Source organism: Medicago sativa, chromosome 7 (genome assembly GCF_051527215.1).
Source record: "Medicago sativa cultivar Bolivia chromosome 7, Bolivia_mono, whole genome shotgun sequence".
In the NCBI taxonomy this organism is placed as follows: Eukaryota; Viridiplantae; Streptophyta; class Magnoliopsida; order Fabales; family Fabaceae; genus Medicago; species Medicago sativa.
The window spans coordinates 33,051,995-33,074,484 of NC_140755.1; the positions used below are offsets into that span (position 1 = coordinate 33,051,995).

Here is a 22,490-nt window from a genome sequence, read left to right on the forward strand (position 1 = left end):
CGGATCGGGATCCGAGGTTTACTTCTAAGTTTTGGGAGAGTTTGCAAGATGCTTTGGGAACTAAGTTGAGGTTGAGTTCTGCGTATCATCCCCAGACTGATGGTGAGACGGAGAGGACTATTCAGAGTTTGGAAGATTTGTTGAGAGCTTGTGTGTTGGAGCAAGGTGTCAGTTGGATTGAATGTTTACCGTTGATTGAGTTCACTTACAACAACAATTTTCATTCTAGTATCGGAATGGCACCATTTGAGGCTTTGTATGGTCGGAGGTGTAGAACTCCTTTGTGTTGGTATGAGTCAGGAGAAAGTGCCTTGTTAGGTCCGGAAGTTGTGCAAGAGACGACCAAGAAGGTTAAGATGATTCAAGAGAAGATGAGAGCGTCTCAGAGTAGGCAGAAGAGTTATCATGATAAGAGGAGGAAAGACCCTTGAGTTTCAGGTTGGAGATCATGTGTTTTTGAGAGTGAATCCTGTAACTGGGGTTGGACGTGCTTTGAAGTGTCGGAAGTTGACTCCTTGTTTTGTTGGACCTTTTGAGATTGTTGAGAAGGTTGGGGTTGTAGCGTATCGGATTGCGTTACCGCCATCTTTGTCGAATCTTCATGATGTGTTTCATGTGTCTCAGTTGAGGAAGTATGTGTATGATGTGTCTCATGTGATTCAAGTGGATGATTTGGAAGTAAGGGATAATTTGACCGTTGAGACTTGGCCGGTTAGGATTGAAGATCGTGAAGTGAAGCGTTTGCGTGGCAAGGAGGTCGTTTTGGTTAAAGTGATTTGGGTTGGACCAACCGGTGAGAGTGCCACTTGGGAATCGGAGAGTAGGATGAGGGTTGCGTACCCAGAGTTGTTTCCTTCAGGTAATTTTCGAGGGCGAAAATTCTTTTTAGTGGGGGAGAGTTGTAACAACCCGATTTTCGCTAGTTTTATTTTATTAATTATTTATGTGTGTTGGGTGTGCTATTATGTGATTATTTGCTTTTGTGTGTATTTTTGGTTGGGAATTGTAGTATTCGGTGAAAAAGGGTATTTTAGTCATTTTGGTCTTAGGGACATTTTGGTCATTTTGAGAGTAGGGGTAATTTTGTAATTTTGGTTGAGGATTATTTTTGAGTGTTAGTAAGAATATTATTTTACCAAGTTACTAGAGAGAATGTAGTAATTATTTTATTTACCGATAAGTGACAGTTAGTGTTGTAATTTACCGTTAAGTGAGTAGTGACATTTTGGGTATTAGAATAGAAATGGGTTAGGCCCATTAAGGTTGAGAGATAAGCCCAATTGATGAGAGCACATATATAAACTCTAGTTGTGGGTGAAAATTAGGTTTCACAACATTATTCATTTCATTTCATTTGGGAAGAGAAGAGGTAGAGGCTAGAGACCACAACAAGAGCAAGGGCTAGAGCTAGAAGAGTGGATTCAACACCTAGGAGCTAATTGAGGCTTGAATTAAGGATTCTTGGTGTTAGAGGTAAGGGGGTTAGTTTTTAATCATAATTTCATCATTTTTCATTTGAACCCATTTTTATGGAATTGATAATTTGAATCCATTTGTTCTGAATTCGTGCATAATTGTTGCTGTTATGATAGAGAACATGATTTGTATGATAATTACATGTTAGTATGTGAATTAACATGTTGAAATGTGCATTTGTGGGTATATTGTGTTCTTGAGCAATTTTGATGAAAAATGAGGTTGTGATGTTGAATTGTACATGAATTTGTGTTCATTAGTTGTTGTTGATGATTGTTGAACTGTTGGAAACAAAATTTCGTAATTGGAAACGTTGTTTATGGATTCATGAGGAGATTTGTGGTTATGTTGGTGTTTTGAAAGAATTTTGTGAATTTGATGAAATGAGCTATGTTGTTGTTTTTAATGCTTGAAACATGTTTGTTTAAGTGTATTGAACCTGTTTTGACCCATAAACACTTTCTGGAAGTTGATTTGGGAGTTGGGGGTTTGAAAATTGGGATTTTGGGCAAAAATGGTGTGAAAACCCGAAACTTCTGCATAATTTCGCAAGAACGGCGCTAATAGCGAAACTGTCTGGACAAGTTTCGCTAATAGCGAAAATTTCGCTAATAGCGAAATTGTCTGGGAATTTCGCTAATAGCCTAGATTTCGCTAATAGCGAAATTGCCCAGAAACAGTTTTTCTGTTTTATTGTTTTGAGCTTTGGGGGACCAATCCAATACTTCTAAAATGTTTCTTTGGACTTAATTAACACCTGTTTACACCTTTAATCCTACTGGAACAAGATTTGAGTTGGTTTGGACTTGAAATTATGAAAATCGTCTAACTTTTGTGAAAACGGTCCAAACGTCAATTTTTCCAAAAACTTGTTTTCTCCGGAAATTGAAGTGGGATTAGAGTTGTATATTGTTTATATGATTTTTAAAAATGGATGTGATTGGTTCTATCAAGTTTGAACTTGTTTTGTTTTGAAAATGGAAAATTTTGGGAAAAAGTAAAAAATGAGACGAACTTTGGGTTTTTCTTGAATTCTTTGTTTTTGGCCGATGAAATGCTTATGTATCCTCTACTGCACCTATAAGCGACTTGTGAGAATACATGGCATATGCAATTGAGCTTGTAGAGTTGGTTTTGGTTCATAAATTCTATTATTTTTAAAAGGTGACTTTTGGAGACGAACTTAGTAGAAATGAATCTTGAAGGACTAAAGTCTTATGAATCTTTTGTGAATGGTCACATATGATTAAATAATTGTGTTTGAATGATTGTGGAAGGTTGAGAATGATTCTTATCATAAATTGTTGTGTTATTCCATTTTACTTGATTTATGTGATGTAAATGGAAACGAATTGTAAATTGATGATGATGAATGTTGATGAACCTTATGTGAGCTATGATTGTTGAATGTATGGGCATGATTCTTGATAATGCAATGTTGTTGAGTTGTTGAAATGTAAAAGGAGGTGTACTTTTACATTGTTTTGATAGTTGTTATGTTGGAGTTGTGCATTATCGAGTCATTGCTATATGTCCATGCATCATATCATGTTGTTGTTGTTGTTGAAATGTAAAAGGAGGTGTACTTTTACATAGTAAGAGGAGGTGTACTCTTACTTGGATGTTTTTGTTGCATCCACTGTTGTTGATTTGGTACCACATGCATATATGTGTCAAGTCTAGGCGCATTGCATAAATTGAATTGTCAGATGGTTGTTTTTGAGATTGTTAATGATGGGTGGTAAGTGTGTACTTGTATTGCTTGTATGATTGAATGATTGATGTTGAACATGCATGCAAATACTTGTGAACTCTTTTACAATTATACATCTGTCTATTATTGTTTGATTATGATTAATGTAATACTTACCCCCAGTGGTTTCGACCGCCTACCTGTCTGTATGCATGGGTAGACGTTGTGCAGGACTAGATACTTGGTGAGTTTGCTTGTGGGATGTTTGGACGACGGGAGCTTTCTCCGTTGTCGTGTCAGTGTCGTAGTATCTAGGCTCTGATTAGGATTAGCGTCTGGTTGTTGTTTGGATTCTGTTGTTATGTTGTTGCTATTGTCCACTTGTCGGACTTGGAGTATTTTCATTTGAGGATTTATTGACCATGGCATGTATATGTTGAAGTTTATGATTTGAATTCCGCTGTGATCGTTGAGATATTATATATATGCATGATATTGTTGGGTTTGTTTTGAGACGTAGCATCTATTTCTAGAATATTTCTGATGTATTCGCGCGTTTTACCGCTTAATAGAAATAGGGTGTTACACATGTCGCCAAGGAGATAGTTGAAGGGTTACACCCAATGGCTATCCAACGTGGTTCCCGTAAAGAAAGCAAGCGAGAAGTGGCAGATGTGTGTTGACTACACAGACCTAAACCAGACTTGCGCGAATGATGCTTACCCACTTCCCAACATTGACAAATTGGTAGACAACTCCTCCAGATATAAGTTATTGTCTTTCATGGACGCTTACTGCTACTACAACCAAATTCCCATTGACAAAGACGATTGGAAGCACACGACCTTCATGACCGAGGGCACCAACTACACGTATAGTGTCATGTCGTTCATACAAATTGCAAAGGAAGGACGCGAACATCGAGTGGACCCAAGAATGCGAAGAGGCGTTTGACAAATTGCAAAGGATTCTGTCGCAGCCCCCCGTCCTGTCCAGACCTATGGCGGAAGAAGTTAGTGCCGTCATGGTAAGAGAGATATGAACCAACCAGAACCCAATCTACTTTTGTTCGAAAACCCTGGAGGGGCAAGATAGCTACTACCAAAAGATTGAAAAACAGGCGCTTGCCCTCATGGTGGCCGCCAGGAAATTGAGGAGATACTTCCTGGTCCATTCTATTGTAGTCCCGACCAACCAACCACTTAAGCACGTCCTATTTCATCTAAACTTAGCGGGAAGAATGAGCAAATGGTCGATTGAACTATCTGAATTTGACATCACCTTTGAAGCAAGAAAGGTATTGAAGGCAAATATTTTAGCAGATTTTCTGGTGAAATTCACCCCGCCAACGTTCGAACCATGCTCAATGTGGGCCGTGTTCATAGACGGGACCTCCAACACCAGAGGCGAAGGATTTGGGATCATTCTCGAAAGTACAAAAGGGCTAGTTGTCGATCTGTCCCTTCGATTTGGGTTCTCGACCACAAACAACCAAGCGGAGTACAAAGCCGTCACAACATGACTCAACTTAGCCCTAGACCTCAACGCCCGGGAGGTTCAAGTGAAGACGAACTCACAGTTGGTAGTATCTCAAGTAAAAGGTGGAGCACAAGTGAAAAATGCGTTGCTACAAAAATACTTGGTAACGGCGAGAGAGAAGATCGACAACTTCGACTCCATGGAAATAATGCACATCCTAAGAGAACAAAATACAAGGGTAAATGTCCTATCCAGATTGGCAAGAACCAGATCAACCGGGATAAACCATTCTTTCGTACAAGAGACCTTGGGGAGACCCAGTTATAGAGCAAACACATAGATGAAGGTGGACGTAGTGGAGTCCGTTCAAGAAACATGGATGACACCTATCAAGGCGTACATTGAGGAATGAAGGCTCTCGGATGATCCAGCCGATTCAAAAATGATCAAATGGAGAGCGTGCAAACAAACCATCATCGAAGGAAGGATGTTCAAAAGGGGATTCTCCACCTCGCTCCTAAAATGCCTCAACCCCGACGAGGTCGCCTATGCATTAGAAGAAGTGCACGAAGGCATCACCGAACAACATCTCAGAGGGATCACCCTGACAAGGAAGATATTGAGGGCATGATGGCCCACAATGAAGAACGACACGATGAGATACGTAAAAAAGTGCGACCAGTGCCAGAGGCACGGAGACGTATTCAACGCCTCGCCCTCAGAGCTCAGTACCCTCACCACACCATGGCCATTTTCCATGTTAGGACAGACCTCTTGAGGCCGTTCCATAAGGGGACCAGCCAGGTGAAATTTTTTATTGTACTCGTAGACTACTTCACTAAGTGGATTGAGGAAGAAGCATTGGCCAAAATAACGACAATAAAAATCAAGTTCTTCAAGAACTACAATCAATTTCTTCAAGAACTACATCATGTCCAGATTTGGCGTCCCCAAATCCGTAATAACAGACAACGGAACATAGTTCACGAATGTAACGCCCATTTCGATTATTTAATTATTTTAAATGAGTTTTAAGATATATTTATATGATTGGCGTGATTTATATGAGTTTTTATATTATATTTATATAATCGATGTGATTTATGTGATTTATATGAATTACGTGATTTTAGAGAATTTTATGAGATGTTGTGACTTAATTTATTATTTAATAAAATAAGATTTGAAAATAAAATAAATATTGAGTTGTGGGGCTGTTTTGTGAATTTAGAAAGTTTGGTATAGAAATATATTTGTTATTTTGTGTAGAAATATATATGTTATCTGGTGTAGAAATATATTTGTTATTTTGTGTATAAATATATATGTTATCTGATGTAGAAATATATTTGTTATTTTGTGTAGAAATATATATGTTATCTAGTGTAGAAATATATTTGTTATTTTGTGTAGAAATATATTTGTTATTAGATGTAGAGATATATTTGTTATTTGGTGTTAAAATATTATATACATATATATTTTGATGAAATATGCTATTATGTGTTATTTGGTGTATTAATATTATTTAGTGGGAGAATATATTTAGTGGAAGAATATATTTAGTGAGAGAATATATTTAGCGGAAGAATATATTTAGTGGAGAAATATAATTATTTAGAATAAGGATTACGTGCAAACTTTTTGGAGAAAGAGGGGAAACCTAGAGAAGAGAAGAGTCAGAGAAGGAAAAGATTGTAGAACGTCCTTGCTGTCAATTAATCTAAGGTAAGGGTGAGACTATCATTCGGTAATATTAAGTCTGTAATTCTGAATTTACAATTAACATGTTCTAGGATTAGTTTGTGAGAATTTGTGAATTAGGGTTCTGAGAGAGAATTGATGATTAGATGATGAGAAGTTGTTAGATTGATGTAGAAATTGTGTACAGACCTTAGATAATTCATGGGTAATCATATTCATAGAGCTTGAAGTGAATTTAAGTTGTTCTTAAAGGTTTTCATGAAAAATGGGTCAAATGGTGATTTTTGTTGAAAGAGTGTTTTAATTCAAGTTTTATATGGATTTGGGTGTCTTTTCATCTTTAGAAATATTTAAGCAAACTTTGGGACCAAATTTGGGCTTAGGGGATTCAAAATTGGGATTTTGGGATGAAAATTGGAGTTTTCCCAAGAGCTATCCCTGACAGCATTCTCTGTTTCATGTTTTTGCATCTTTTTCACACATTTCAGTTTTGAATTGGCTTAAGGTGTAAACATGAAAGTTGTAGGTATGGATGTTAGATTTCCAATGCCGTTGGTTTGACTTCAAAAGGATTTATAGAACTTGAGTTATGGTCAAATTACTGCACGTAGGTCACAGTGAATTTTTATGAACTTCTGCATAAATTTTTCGAATTTAAAATGAAAACTGGTATTGATAGGTACTGAATTGACCTTTGATGTAAACATGAAAGTTTTAAATAATTTTGTTAGCTTTCCAGTGGCTTTGGTGTGACGTGAATAAGATTTTTAGTTTTTGAGTTATGATAAAAATACTCCAAGGAGGTCTTAGCAAAATTGTACGGTGACAACATTCTCTGTTTCATGTTTTTGCGTTTTGTTCATATGTTTCTATTTTGAATTGATCTTTGTTGTAAACATGAAAGTTGTTGATAATTGTTATATCTTTCCAGTAACCTTGGTTTGACATGAAAATATGTTGTGCATGATTATTTATGTTCTTACAAAGATGCATGATGAATTGTTGATACTTGAATACGATGATATATGATGAATTAATTGTGTGCTGTCATGTTGCTGTTAATATTATCAATGTGATATTTGTTATATGAGTATTAATGTGAATTACATATGATGTTTTAAGATTCTAAGATGTTAAGATGTTAAGACATTAAGATGATATGAAGTTGTTAAGTCGTCGAGTCGTTATGAAGTCGTCAAGTTGTAAAGATGTTGTGTTGTCAAGATGTTAAGATGTCATAGATGTTCATGAAGTTTCTAAGACGTAAGATGTTGAGTCCATGCATACTCATTTAAAGATGAGGGCTCATGCCCTGGAGCTTTTGCTCAACCAGAGACGAGGGCTCATGCCCTGGAGCTTTTGCTCAACCAGAGACGAGGGCTCATGCCCTAGGAGATTTTGCTCAATAGCGACGAGGGCTTATGCCCTAGGAGTATATTTATGCTCATAAGCGACGAGGGATTATGCCCTAGAATGGTACCACATGCATTTGCATTGTCAAGATGTTATAAGATGATAAGAGTTGCATAGTCGAGTCAAGATGATTTAAGACGAAAGAGTTGCATAGTCGAGTCAAGATGTTTTAAGATGAAGAGTTGCATAGTCGAGTCAAGTCGTTAAGTTATGATGTTTTGACGAAGTATCTAATTAAAGAATTGCTGTGATGATGTTATGATTATTAATGATGATATGTGATGATGTTATGATTGTTAATGATGATATGTGATGATGTTATTGATGATATGTGATGATGATTAAGACTGTCATATGATGAATAGTGATCCTAATCAATGAAGTTAAGGTGTTAGATATACATTGCTAAAATGAATTGATGATAACGATGTATTTGAATATAATTGTTGAATTATATGAAGTTTATGTTGTCAAATGTAATTGATGAGTTATATGCTTAATATTGTTGCTTGTGAAATCTCACCCCTTCTACTTGAAAATGTTGCTCTTCGTATGGGTAACTTGCAGGTAACCAAGATTAGTTGCGGTCGTGAGTGGACTCCTCACAAGTGTGTGTCTTTAGGTGATCTGATACGTAACGGGATGGGAATTTTGTCATTGTTTTCTGTTCCTTACGTATTGCTTTAAGAGATTTATGTTTAAGATGTTTGGATTTGAACTAATGAGATGTTTAGACTTTTTATGAGACTTTTATGATGAGGCCCTTGTGCCAAAGAGTATTTTTAAGATGATGATTTAATTCCGCTGCAAGATATTAAGTGATTTGTTATTGAATTTTGAAGGATAAATATTCTTTTATTCCATTTATGAAATGTGACATTCCGTTTAAGTTGAGAAACTCTAATTTTTATTAAGAAATTTTTACGTTGGGAAAACGGGGTGTTACAACGAACAAAAGGATGAAACAACTTCTGGAAGTATTGAATATCAGACAACATTTTACTTCAGTTGAACACCCACAGATGAACAGACTGGCGGAGTCTGCAAACAAAGTTATACTGAGGGGACTGAAGAGAAGGTTGGAAGAAGCAAAGGGAAATTGGCCTAAAGAGATCCCACATGTTCTATGAGCATAACACACCAAACCACACTCGAAGACCAGAGAAACCCCATTTAAGCACACTTTCGGAACGGAGTGAAGGAATTAAGTTGGAGGACGACACACCCACACAACCAAACTGTAAACACGGAGGCGATGCCGGAAGAGTTGGATTTCATTGATGAATCGAGGAATTTCACCGCGCTAATAGAGGTCACCATCAAACAGGCGACGACCACCACGTACAACTAGAAAGTAAGGTCAAAAGACTTTAACCGGGATGTAACACCCCGTTTTCCCAACATAAAAATTTCTTAAATAAAATCAGAGTTTAACATCTTTAACGGAATGTCGCATTTCATAAAAATCTCAAATGGGTTAAATAAATATTTATCCTTCAAAATATAACAACATAATCTTTAAAATCTCGCAGCGGAAATATTTCAACATCATAAAAGTCTTTGGCACTAAGGCCTCATCATAAAAATCTCATACATAGTCTAAAACATAATAACTGGTTCAGTCCAACATCTTTATTATAAAATCTCATAAAACAATACGTAAGGAATAGAAAACAAAGTCAAAACTCCCATCCCGTTACGTATCAGAGCACCTAAGACACACACTTGTGAGGAGTCCACTCACGACCACAACTAATCTTGGTTTCCTGCAAGTTACCCATACGAAGAGCAACATTTTCAAGCAGAAGGGATGAGATTTCACAAACAACAATATTAAGCATATAATTCATCAATCACATTTAACAACTTAAACTTCATTAACTAATATCATTAATTTTCCTACATTAGTCATAAACTTCATCTTAAATTATCATAATAAATAATCATAAACATCATGTATCGACTTAATCATAACGTCATATATATATATATATATATATATATATATATATATATATACATTAGTCATAAACTTCATCTTATATTATCATAATAAATAATCATAAACATCATGTATCGTCTTAATCATAACGTCATATATATATATATATATATATATATATATATATATATATATATATATGTTCTAGACCTCCCAAAAGGATTCTTGGCCCATCCGCTTTGGCCCAATACCACTCCAAGCCCAAAATCCACGTTTGGCATTATTGCTCACAACTTACCCCCTCTCATGAAGGGGGTTCACGAAGCAAAGAGACCGGTTCAAACGAACCCCAACGTCTCTCTTGCACATTGTGCACGTTCCCGCAATAAACTCTTCGGCGGTTACACTTCCCACGATTTCGTAACCGCCGGAGCCTCTCCAACGGCTCTGCAGCTCTCTACCTCTATAAATAGGGGACTCACTGCAGTCCCCAAGGTAGAATTCTTTTCTTCCTCTAAACCCTCACTCTCTGATCTCTACTGACTTGAGCGTTGGAGTGCCTGCAGGTACACACCCCCCATCCGCTCCAAGAAGCATTCTGACGCATTCCACCACTGTCACCACCACCGCATTCAAAGCACCGACAGTCTCCTTCTGATCAGGTACGATCAGTGGCGCCGTCTGTGGGGAATCTATAAGCTTCCTCGTTTTTATCCCTAAAAACCAAAGCTTTTCACAAAAAACTACAATGGCTGCCAACGGTGCCAACTCCTAGCTACGAAGTGAGGTGCGCATTCCTCAACAGGATGGCGTGACATCTTCACCTTCACCTGCGGATACACCCAGGGAGGAACCAGCTCAAGTACTTCCTATCCAACAAAGGCCTCTGCTAGGTCCCAGCCGTCCAACAGAGACGCTAGAAGATGCAGCATCAACCGGCGTACTCATCAGTAACCTGATCCGCACGGTTCAACGACAAACGTCGTTAATCGAGGAACAGAACCGCCAGCTGATGGATCTGGAGCAAGCGCGTCCAACCGTCCAAACCCAGCGATCTCTCTCCCCAGTACGTAACAGAAGAGGAGAGGGCCCCAGTCGGTCACGTTCCAGGTCCCCTCGGCATTCGGCGAGCATCAGATCTCCGTCCTACACCCGAAGGTCAACAAGAAGGTCCCCCATACGGTCTTCACCAAGAAGATCCCCTCCTAGAAGGGCCCTGTCGCGAAGATCCCCTCTGCGTCGAACTCCACCCAGAAGGTCTCCGCCCAGACGCGAAGGGCGTTCACGGTCACCTTCCAGTTCATTGGACACCCGCGATACCCGAACAGATCGTAACGCTCACGGTCCGTTTAAACGGTGTATCCGGGAAGCTCCTATCCCTTGCGGACTGGAAAATCCGCCTCAAATGGACTCATACGACGGGACTACCGATCTGGATGAGCACATCGAGAACATCGAAGCAGTTCTCACTTACCGGTCGGTGCGGGGCGCCGTCAAATGCAAGCTCTTCGTCACTACTCTGCGCCGAGGAGCCGTTACGTGGTTCAACAACTTTAGGAGAAACTCCATCAACTCTTGGAGTGACCTCTGCAACGAGTTCACCACCCATTTCACCGCGTCAAGGACGCAACCTAAAACGGTAACTTCCCTCGAAGCCATCGTCCAAGGAAGAAGCGAGCCTCTCCGAGACTACATCGAGAGGTTTAACAAAGAAGTCGTCCAGGTCCCGGGCGCCAATGAGACAATGAAGTTGTATCTCATTGCCAAGGGCCTACGCGATGAGACGGACGTGAAGAAAGCTGTCCTTCTGGATCGCCCAAGGACTCTCAACGAGTTCCTAGTGATCGCTAAGATCTACATCGCCTATGAAGAGGCCTTGTACGCGGACAACCTCAACAAGGTTAGGAAGGAGGAACCTGTTGCTGAACCCTCCAAAAAGCCCTTCCAGGAGAAAAAGAAGGAAGGCAAAGCTAAGAGACCGAACGGTCACTTCACCGAGTACACTCCTTTGGCTATGTCAAGGGAGAAAATCCTCGCTGAGATCGCTGTTGTTGATCTAGCAGAAGTCGGCATTAAGCCACCAAAGGCTCCATCTCAGGAGAGTAAGGGAGTTGACAAAACAAAATATTGTCGGTTCCACAAGTGCCACAGACACACAACCGACGACTGCATCCATCTGAAGGACGCCATCGAACTCCTCATCCAAAGGGGTCGGCTCAAACAATTTGTGAAAAATCCAAAATCAGAACGGAAAGCTGTCGATCTCGTCGGTGCTGGTCCTGAACCTGGCAGGACCATCGCCATGTCCGTGGAGCACCTAGGGGATTTCCCTGTTAACATGGAAATCACCCCCTATTCATGCACCTGGGAGCGGTTCCCTACCGCCAACATCATCATCGGAGGAACGCTTAACATTTCCATGGGCATCATGAAGAGGAAATTTCAGGAGCTCATGGACGTCAATGCCATGGCCCCCTCCACTCGAGGAGGAAGGCCACCTTTGGCATTTTACGACTCCGAACTGCCTGGTGGAGCTTCAAATTCTGCCATCCCTTTGCTCGTGCGAGCATCGATGGCCAACGCAGATGTCAGACGAGTCCTGATTGACACAGGGGACTCATGCGACATTATGTACACCAGCCTATTCAGAACTCTCCAACTAACGGAGAAAAACCTTTCTCCCTACGTTGGGGATGAACTATATGGCTTCAACGGCTCATCCACTCAACCATGGGGGTACATGGAGCTACTGGTCACCTTCGGCGAAAAAGAGGCCAAAAAGACAATAAATATCCCATTCCTAGTGATCGACTGCCAGTCTCTCTACAATTGCATCATAGGGAGAACCAGGCTCGCCCAGCTAGGGGCCACATGTTCAACCACTCATCTGAAGTTGAAATAGCATGCGAAGGACGACATCATCGCCTCACTCAGCGGAGACATCGAAGCTGCAAGAAGATGTTTCCTCCAAGCCAACAAAACCCAGAACTCGGTTTCCCAGCCCAGCAAACCTGCTGAGGACAAAAGGAAAGCTGCTGCGAGTACCTTGGACGCCAACTTGGTCGAACTTGACCCCAGGTTCACCAAAGAAGACCTGAAGGAGCAAAAACGGGAGAAGAAGGATCCGCTCAACGCGAAACTTCTTCGATCTGTTCCCGACGGTGACTTCGAGCTGGTCCCCTTCGGAAACAACCCCTCGAAGAACTTCAAGATTGGCAAGGATCTCCCTGAGCTTGTCAAGAACCAGCTGATCGTGTAACACCCCGATTTTTAATATTAGTTTATTAATATTATTATTAGATTTTTTTTGACACAAATATTATTATTAGATGATATTAATATTATTAATAGTATTGATTTGTTTGATATTATTAATTTAATTATTCATATTTATTAAGAGAATATGTAAGGGAAAATAGATGGATTGGTTAGTCGGTTAAAGAGTGAGAGAAAATAATATTTAGGAAGAATATAAAGTTTTTTTAGAGAGAATAAAAAGTAGAGTGTGAACGGAGGTGAATTAGTAAAACTGGGTAGAAAATAGGTGTAGTTAGTGAGATGAGTAGTGCTTTAACGATTTAAGCATTGGGGAGTGTGAATAGCAAGACGGTGTAGTTACAAAAGGAATAGTAACGGATTAAAGAGTTGCAGATAGTAATCTGAAAAGATTAGTAACAAAAGTAGCAAAGATTAGTAACAAACTTAGCTGATGATTATAAATAGATGAGAACATTAGAAAAAGAGGGCTACAACAAAACAGAGAAAAGATTAGAGACCAAAGGAAAACTAGGGTTGTGGAGAGAAAAAGCAAGGAGGCAAAGAGAGAAAAGCTTAGGGAGAGATTTAACCGTAGAAATTCATCATCAAATTCTGCAAACTAGAGGTATGGGGGAGTCTCTATTCATTCATAAGGGTTGTATGAACATATGGGTAGTGAAGGGTTTGTGTTTTTCTTCTTTGTTTTCTTGAACATTTAATAAATTCTTGCGTGCTCTGATTTATTGTTGTGATCTTTAGGATGCATGTGATTAATTATGAAATCATGACGTTGATGCACTAAATTTATGATTCAATTGTGGCTATGTTGTGATTGGTATTTGTTATTTTGCATATATGCCATGTCTACAATTTATCATTGTCATACTGTTTGCGGATTGAATCAAAAATCAAATTTTTAATTAAGAGTATATGTCATAATTGTTTACATGGTTTGTTCCCTTGAATCGAGTATGCATCAAATTTTGTTTGATTTCAATTTCGTTTGGAAATATGTCAATTGTTGACTAATGAATTTAGCTTTTTCAGCCGTAATAGTGTATCATGACAATCGTCACTCATGCGCTAATATTAGGAGTACCTTCTGTTGCTTGATTTGTTAATGAAAATTAAGGATTCTTGAAGCATGATATTAGCCACTAGTTTTGAAATAGAAAAGACAAATAGGGGAACATGATTTTTTCTAAATAAATTATAGATACGTACTACTTTTGAAGATCCAAAATAATCATGTCATAAATTATTTTCTTTGAAACATGTTTGTAAGGCCACACATCTTAATTTAATTGGGATAGATAATTATGTGCTATTTTGAGATCTATTATTTAATGATGTGCAAAGATGTGGATATTTATTTATGTGTATATAAATATGTGAATAAATTTAAAGATGTGCGATTTGAAAATGTGTGATTTAAAGATGTGTTATATAAAGATGTTCTATTTGAAGTTGTGTGATTTGAAGATGTGTTATATAAAGATGTGCTATTTGAAGATGTGTGATTTAAAGATGTGTTATATAAAGATGTGTATTTGTCGAGTCATTTAAAGACGTGCATTTGTTGAGTCAGCACTTGGTGTTCATGCATTCATGCTCAGTCCGATTTAAAGATGTGTTTAAAGATGGGGGATAAATCAGTAACATAACTCTGATATCCAAAACCGGTACCACATGCATATAGAGTCGAGTTAGAGACATTGCATACATAACTGTAGGTTTATTTGAAGATGTGTAATTAAAAGATGTGATATTTTAAGATGTGTGACTATTTAAAGATATGATATTCAATTACGTGCTTCTATATGATTATGTGCGAATGATTTGTATTTTATTAATGTCTACTTGATATTCTTAAATGTTGTTTATGCTTATATGTTGTTATAAGATGTTGATTGATGCCTATTTGATTTTTATTAAATGAAATTTTATATTTAAATGTGAATAATATCTGACTGTGATGCATATATGTCTAAATGTAATTGTTGTGTTCTTTTATCTGAATCTATACATGTGTTTATGCATCTCTTATGTTGAATATATTCTCACCCTCTAGTGGCGGGTTGGGCGCCTGCACCCTTGTGGTGTAGATTTGCAGAAAGAAGAAGTTTAGTAGCAGTGAGTCTCTGAGGATGGCTTTGGAGCCTACTCGGTTACTTATTGCTTTTGGGAGTCTTTATCGAGTCAAAGATCTGATCTGTGACACTAGGGATTGGGGATTTATTTTATTTTAGACTATATATTAGAATTCTAGTAAAATCAATTTTTGTTGAAATTGTGAAGAGATGTATACTTTAAAGTTTTTGAAACTATTCTGTTGCGACGTTTTTTTTTAAATCTAAATAAAGTACTTTTGAAGTGATGAAGATGTGTGACACCCTTCCGTGCTTAAATAATTATTATATTTTTATTATAAAATGATATGTGAGGTTTAGGGTGTTACAGATCGCCTGCCTCAGAGAAAACACTGACCTGTTCGCCTGGAGCGCAGCTGACATGCCGGAATCGACCCTAGCGTCGCCTGCCACCAACTTACGGTGGATCTCGGAGTTAGCGCTGTCGCCCAGCGTTGTAGGAAGCAGTCTCCTGAAAAGTCAGAAGCTGCAGAAAAAGCTGTAAAAGACCTTCTAGAGGCAAAGTTTATTTTCGAGGCCAAATACACTACCTGGCTTTCCAATGTTGTACTTGTCAAAAAATCTAATGGAAAATGGCGTATGTGTGTTGACTATACCGATCTTAATAGGGCCTGCCCTAAAGACGCATATCCTCTTCCTAACATCGACAAACTCGTTGATAATTCCTCTGGCTATAAACTTTTATCCTTCATGGACGCCTACTCTGGGTACAATCAGATACCCATGGCTGAAGAAGATAAAATGAAAACAGCCTTCATGGCCGAATCAGGGAACTATTACTACAACGTAATGCCCTTCGGTCTACGAAACGCGGGGGCTACTTATCAACGTATGATGAACAGAGTTTACGACAAGACACTTCTGGGCGACATTCTAGAGGTTTACATGGACGACATGATCGTAAAATCCCAACAAGAGGTGGATCATGCCGCCCATCTCAAGAGAGTGTTCGAGCAAACTCGGAAATACAACATGAGACTCAATCCAGAAAAATGCACCTTTGGAGTCCAGGCGGGTAAATTCCTCGGTTTCTATCTAATAGAAAGAGGAATCGAAGCGAATCCAGATAAATGCCGAGCATTTACTGAGCTCCCAACGCCCCACTCCAAGAAGAGTGCATCTTTGCTCCATTTCACTTTGCTCAATTTACCCCATTTGAAGACATGGATGTGTGACATGTGGAAAAAATAAAATCAATGGCTGTGATTAAATGGCTTGGAAAAATCAATTCTTTAATGAGGGAAATGAAATACGCGCGCTCTGCTATCAAACTCTTCTTATTCCTTTCTCAGACAACTTTCCACCTTCCTCCCCCATAATCATCGAAGCCACCTCTCCTTCCCATCGGCTCCGCCGTCACCTCTCCTTCTCTCTCTCCGCTGGACCTCTCTCTTGGTCTCCGTCAGCGTCATGAGCGAACCCCATCGTCCCGCTACCAACACTAACGAACCCGCCGCCGCCGTCTCCAACCATCCCAGTGCCTCTGCCATTGTTGTTGATAAAGGTAATATAGTTTGCCTTCTCTATTTTATTATTTGCCGTCTCTTTATTACATGATGTTGTTTTACTGTGTTGTTGAAAAATTAGTTTCTAGGTTCACTTACGTGATGCATTACTTACATGATATACATATATATAGCTTTATGGTCACTATGTGTGTAACTTTATCTAATCACCATCCTTTCCCCCAATGTTTTTTTAATAGTAATAGATAGCTTTATGATCAATAAATTCTTATGCAGTCTAAGTTTTTCTAGTGGCTTTTTGCTGTTATGTTGTTTTTGTTCAGTTGTTGTAAAAAAATCGTCAGTTATTTTTGTTAATGTTGTTTCTATTCATTTGCCGCGACTTCAGAATGTTGTTTTCTAACACTGTAATCATATATTCATGTAAGTTTATGTTTGAAATCATCACTTATGGTGGCCTTAATTGTAAATTTTGGTTTTTTCAGATGGTGTCAATAAATTGGTTAACAACATTCATGAACAAAATGTGCAACTCGGACAAGGAAGTATTGCCAACAATGTACCACACTTGGAAATGAAGTTTGATTCTGAGGCGGCGGCTTATGACCTTTATAATGAGTATAGTAAAAGAATTGGATTTGGTATTCGTCGAGAATATGGAAATAAAAGCAGAGTTGATGGAGTTTTGACTTCAAGAATATTCACATGCTACAAAGAGGGTGTACGAGGTGTTGACAAAAGACTTCAACCAAAAGGGGAGCCTAGAGCAGAAATTAGAACGAAATGTTCAGCGCGTATGGTTATTTCACTCGATCGGAAGATAGATAAATATAAAGTTGCTGATTTTATAGCTGAACATAACCACCAACTTCAACCTGAAAACATTCACTGCAGGTATGAGATCTACTCAATTAAGTGATAGCTTTAATGCTGATTTGAAGAACCATTTAAAGTCTGATTTAAATTTGGAACAATTTTTTACACACTTTAAAAGAGCTGTTAATGGTTAACGAAACAAATAGTCAGAAGCTGAATATGAGTCAAAAAATAAGCTTCCTAGATTGAAAATGAAGAAGGCTCGTATGCTCATACAAGCTGCAAATGTTTACACTCATAGAATATTTGAGGAGTTCTAAGAGGAATATGAAGAATATCAAGACATTTGCGTAAAAGATTTGAAAGAAGGTTTGTATGCTGTCACAAAACTATGATAATCCAATAGAGAGGATAGTTATGGGAAATGCTATGGAACAAAAAGTTTCATGTGATTGTCGTAATTTGAGACACATGGCATCTTATGCAGTCATGCTTTGAAAGTTTTAGATGTCATGAACATTAAGTTAATTCCTGAAACCTATATACTTAAGCGATGGACAAGAAATGCAAGGCTGGGAAGTGATCAAGATTGGAAAGGGAGGCATGTTGAATTAGACATAAAAGCCCATTTCATGAAGCGATACAATGAGTTATGTCCTCGAATGGTTAAGTTAACCAACAAAGCTTCAAAAACTCATGAAACTTACACATTTTTGTCCAAAGTTTATGAAGAGTCCAGCAAAATAATTGATGATATGTTGGCCAAAAAGTATGTGGATGGAGAATCAGGGGGCATGGTTCATGTATCCATATCAATTGCAAATGATGAAATTGACAATGTGGACACTGTTGGTATGGCATAAGGCATAGCTAATCGAGAAAGTTCACGCAAGCGGAAAAAGCGATATAAATCTTGGATTGAGAAAAAAGATAAAAAGACAAAGATGTGCTCCAAGAGAAAGAGATCTGGTGAAAATTTAGTACAGTCATTACCGGTATGTAGTTTTTATCTATGTATTAAATTTAGTACAGTCGTTACCGGTAAGAAACCATATTATTTATTTATCTTTTCTTACATTATGCAGCAAGAAACTACACTTCAAGCGACACAATCAAGTCAAGTTGGCAATGGAACTCAACATCAAGCTACAATCCAAGAGTCATAACCAAGTCAAGCTGACACATACATTCACATTCGATTGGCTGTTGAACTGTTTTTGTTCCTGGTTTTTATTTGCTGGGCTGTTTTTGTTCCTTCTGCTATGTCGTTACCTTTGTGGACACTTAAAGGTGTTTTTGTAATATTATAGGTGCTGATTTTAAGAGTCATGGCCTTGCAACATGTTGCTATTAGCTTTTACAGTTTTCGGCCAAGGCCTTAATTCAAAACCTGAATCATTATATGACAAATTGCGGTGTTTTTTTTTTACTTATGATATTATGTGCTGCTGCTATTTTCAATTTCTGTTCAGCTGCTTTTGTCAAATTGCGGTGTTTTTATTACTTATGATATTATGTGCTGCTGCTATTTTCAATTTCTGTTCAGCCGCGTTTGTCAAGTTGCGGTGTTTTTATTACTTATGATATTATGCGCTGCTAGTATTTTCAATTGCGATGTTATCATTAGTTGAAATATTCCAATTACGACGACGTTACTAATAAAAAAAACAAATGTTGCGACTTCAGAATGTTGTTTTCTAACATTGTTATCATAAATTGAAGTATGCCAATTTCAGTGACGTTACTAATGTTATACAATCAAACGCAGCGACTTCACACCGCAACATAATATTCTTGTCTCGTGTATAAATGAAGACATATACATTCACATTTCATGATTTTTCTCTTAAGAATATTTTGCTGTTAAGAAAAAGAAATTCATTCACAAGGAATGCCACTAGAAAGAGAAAAGGACTTGTATCAAGAATATTTTGCTGTTAGGCATTTTCTCCTATTTGTACTGACAAGAGGACATGTATAGTTCCTATGGCAAGAATAGAGCATTGATCTGCCACATTCCATTCTGCCTAATTGACTATCAACCAACGCCGCTTAATATAACTGCAAGACTGAAAATTTGTAACTGACAATAATTGTTGCAAGGGCAGTAAATCCCACAACCAAACCAGCCGTAATAGTGATGCCTATCAATGGAAAGAAAGAGAAATATATCAGTTTCGAGTACTAATGTACTCCAAGAAATATGGTTGTTCATAAGGGGAAATATATCAGTTTCGAGTAGTGATGCGTATCAATGAAAATTTCGAGTAGTGAAGCAGAACCACCTATGATTAATTATGTATGTTCATATAATTTTAATCACTTTAAAGACGGGACAGAGGGTTAGAGCACATTGAAACAATCTTTAACTCTAGCTCCAGCTACAAACCAAGACCAACATAAAATTTTAATAACATCTAGAACAAGCCTTGTCAACCATAAACACCATAAAGGGGCTAACTGAATCAAGCGTTTTCATTTTATTATGAATTCTTTTGTATGGGTTCAGAAATTAAGAACGTAAAATATGGACAATTGCACTTCTTTGAGTTGGTGTTGTTGTATCAGTATAATCTTGATTCAGTCTCGCATCAGATAGTTTGCAACTGCAGTAATTCACATCCTATCCCATCCATTAGTTAACACAAATAATAGGAGATGGAGATTTTATCGTTTAGCTCAGTGTTAAAAAATTCATATGGATTCCATATTAGGGACAAACTACATAGTTGCCAAAATTGGGAATTGAGATTCATTATTATTAGATCAAGCCAGCGTTAATCCAATGAAGGTCACTTTGCAGAGAACAAAGTCATAATCCATGAAATGAAGCAACTCAATTCTTCTTAAATAATTTTTTTATGGAATGAATTTTTTCTTAATCAGAAGGGGGGAGAGTGCGCCAGTGGATGGAGGGAGAGGTGCGGTGGCGGCGGCGGCAGTGCCGGCGGTGGCGATGGGAGGGAGAGAGGTACTATCTGAGAAGGAAGAAGGAGAGTTTGCAAGCGCGTGGGATTTGTTTCAGAGTAGAAAGCGCGTAGGATTTTTTCTCATTAAAAAAATTGCTTTTTCCAAACCATTTAATCACAACCATTGATTTTATTTTTTCCACATGTCACACATCCATGTCTTCAAATGGGGTAAATTGAGCAAAGTGAAATGGAGCAAAGATGCACTCCTCCAAGAAGTGCATCCAAACACTCAACGGAATGTTGATCGCTCTCTCTAGGTTCGTGGCCAAGTCCGCTCAACATGCACTTCCTTTCTTCAAACTCTTGAGGAAAGAAACGAAGTTCGAATGGACAGACGAGTACGAAACTGCCTTGCAGCACCTCAAAGTAATGCTCTCTGCACCACCAGTGTTGTCGCGACCAGATCAAGGTGAAGTACTGTACCTATATCTCTCCCTTTCCTCTGACGCGGTAAGCGCCGTCCTCATCAGAGAAACGATGGAGGGGCAGAAACCAGTATACTTCACCAGCAAAGCATTGTTGGGACCTGAAACAAGGTACCAGAGGATCGAAAAGGTGGCACTCGCACTCCTCACCGCAGCCAGAAGACTAAGGCAGTACTTTCTAGTGCACACGGTGATAGTCAGGACAAACCAACCCATCAGACAAATCTTGGGTCGCCCAGACGTAGCCGGTCGGATGATGAAATGGTCGCTCAAGCTATCCGAGTTCGACATTCAATACGAATCCAGAAAGGCACTAAAGGCTCAGGTATTCGCCGACTTCCTCGCCGAGATGACTTTCCCAACCGAGGAAAGCCCTGAAGAATGGACCATCTTCGTAGATGGATCGTCCAACTCTAAAGGAAGCGGAGCCGGAATAATTATAGAAGACAACAAAGGTACCATTGTTGAAATTTCCCTCGCTTTATCTTTTCCTGTTACCAATAACACTGCAGAGTATGAAGCCTTCCTGGCTGGCTTGCGAACCGCCAAAGACGTGGGGGCCAAAAAGGTGAAAATCTTTACTGACTCGCAACTAGTGGCTTCTCAAGTCACAGGATAGTTCCAAGTAAAAGAAGACCACCTCCAAAAGTACGTCCAGTTAGTACTAGAGAAAATGAAAGAATTTGACGCCGTAGAAGTAACTCACGTTCCCCGCGAACAGAATACTCGGGCAGACATTCTTTCAAAACTCACAAGTACGCGAACTGCGAACGGAAACAAAATAGTATTACAAGAGGTCCTTGGCGAACCAAGCATCCATAACATCAAAACTCTGCATCAAGAGATCAACTCGATCATCGGGATGGAAGACTGGAGAGGACCCATATCTTGATACATAGAGAATGGTGAACTCCCTACCAATCCACAGGAAAGAACAAAGTTGAAACGAAGGGCTTGCTCATTCACATTGGTGGAAGGAGCCTTGTACAAAAGAGGCATCACCATTCCACTAATCAAGTGCCTAGAACCTAACGAGACCCAAGAAGTCGTTGCCGACATCCACGACGGCATTTGCGGACAACACCTTGGTGCAAAAGCTCTTGCAAAAAAGGTCCTACAAGCAGGGTACTACTGGCCTACTATGTTGAAAGACGCCCAAGACTACGTGAACCTCTGCGATAAATGCCAGCGACATGGGGACATGCACCTAGCACCACCTGCTGAGCTAACATCCTTGGTTTCTCCTTGGCCTTTCGCATGGTGGGGCATCGACCTTCTGGGACCATTTCCTAAAGCCTCCGGGCAACTCAAATATCTGGTCGTTGCAATCGACTACTCAACCAAATGGATCGAAGCAGAACTATTAGCCAAAATCACGGCTAAAAACGTACTCCATTTCTTCAAAAGGAACATCTTAGCAAGATTCGGAGTACCAGCATTAGTGATATCCGACAATGGTACACAGTTCACAGACCAAAGGTTACAGGACTACCTAAGGAATATCGGCATCAAACAAAGCTTCACCTCCGTCGAACACCCTCAAGCCAACGGCCTCGCCGAGGCTGCAAACAGGGTAGTTCTACGAGGAATACGAAGGCTAGACGCGGCCAAAACACAATGGGCGGAGGAATTACACGCAGTCATCTGGGCCTACTGAACCACTCCCCATTCTACAACTGGCGAGTCACCCTTTCGA

The 22,490-nt window shown here is 39.0% G+C and overlaps 1 long non-coding RNA gene and 1 pseudogene across 1 annotated transcript; both read left to right on the top strand.

Annotated features, from left to right (window-relative positions):
- Positions 1-520: 520 nt before the first annotated feature.
- On the top strand, positions 521-3,682 carry LOC146905749 (uncharacterized). The gene is made up of 2 exons (XR_015018814.1): positions 521-1,473; positions 3,390-3,682. It is a non-coding gene; the product is annotated as an uncharacterized LOC146905749 (long non-coding RNA).
- A 12,843-nt stretch (positions 3,683-16,525) lies between these two features.
- Positions 16,526-18,563, top strand: LOC146905750 (uncharacterized; annotated as a pseudogene).
- The last annotated feature ends 3,927 nt before the right edge of the window (positions 18,564-22,490 follow it).